The 1,318-nt window shown below is 41.1% G+C and overlaps 1 pseudogene across 1 annotated transcript; it reads right to left on the bottom strand.

The window, feature by feature from the left end:
* Positions 1–1,106: 1,106 nt before the first annotated feature.
* LOC308567773 (large ribosomal subunit protein eL38 pseudogene) lies at positions 1,107–1,318 on the bottom strand (annotated as a pseudogene). Its single transcript has one exon. The product of its transcript is annotated as a large ribosomal subunit protein eL38 pseudogene (transcript).

The raw sequence follows: 1,318 nt of genomic DNA on the forward strand, positions 1-1,318 counted from the left end.
TAGCCCAGAAGGGAGCCCCCGGTAAAGCGGAAGTGTTCCGAGTAGTGGGTCTTGGTAACAGTCCACTGCGCTTGGCAAGAACTGGCATTCCTACTGAGTCACTTGCCATTATTTTTCAGAACTGGTAGTACTGAAGAGAAATACCTGAAAAACAGGGAAACAGGACAAACACAGTGCCCATTATTTTTAAAGGCCATTCATGAGTGGCTGTTCAACATTCAACAGTTTAACTTCAATATCTACAAATGCCCTAGAAAAAAAAAGTCAGTTTGAGATTATCCTGTAGTCAACTCCATTGCCAGTCAAATGGGTATGCACTCTGCTAGCTTAACCCTCTATTGTAAACTTCTAAATATCACTAATGGTGGCTGTAAAGTTTATAGGGAATACTATTTGGGGTATTTTTGTTTGTTTTGTAAACCCATCTTTGAAATACAATTCAGTTTCTCAACCTGGGCACTATTGACATTTTGGCCCAAATAATCCTTAGTTACAGGGGCTGCCCTGGGCATTGAAGGTGTTTAGCAGTACACCCTGACCTCTACCCACCAGGTGTCAATGTCTCCAAACACTGCCAAATGCCCCATGGTGGTCTAAAAGGTGCTGGGCCACCAGGAGACTAGACCCCCCAGGATTGATAAAAGAAGTCAGCATGACTAGGGGTGAATGTAAGGAAAATATACTGATATCTTACTATATAACAGGCACCTGAATGCATTACCTCCCATCACCCCATAAGGAAAATGAAGTGTCATCATTTCTACTCCACTGAGGAAGACATGGAGCTCAAAATATCCGAACGCAAGAGAAAAGAAATCTACATTCCTGACCCAAGGGAGCTGCCCTATTGGTACCATGCTGCTTACACCAAAACTCCTGTCTTATTTAAGACACTTATTTTTAGGTCTTTCTACAACAGCAGCTGAGACCTATCACCCAACTAATACAACCAAAATTATTAGGCTATACTTCCAAAATGACTAGGATAAATATAGCATTTAACTATCATAATTTGGGATCATTTTTTGAGTGTCTTTAATGGCATTTTTGCACATGAATTTTTTTAAAGAATTTTTGATATTTTAATCCAGGTCAGCGTACCTAGTTCATTTCAGCTCATGCACTGCCAAATTTGGGGACAGGGACTGCTTTGGTTTCTCTGCCTTCTCTTTGTCTTTGATGACCAAGGTAGAAATTACCTGCTGCACTGGGCTTTCTACTTCACATAGTCCTTATTTTTCTTGACCTGGACAGACTTGGCGTCCTTTCTCCTGCCTGTGAACAGTAAGTCCTTGATTTCCTCAATTTTGCAAGGCAT

Source organism: Miniopterus schreibersii, assembly GCF_964146895.1.
Source record: "Miniopterus schreibersii genome assembly, chromosome: 15".
Taxonomy (NCBI): Eukaryota; Metazoa; Chordata; class Mammalia; order Chiroptera; family Miniopteridae; genus Miniopterus; species Miniopterus schreibersii.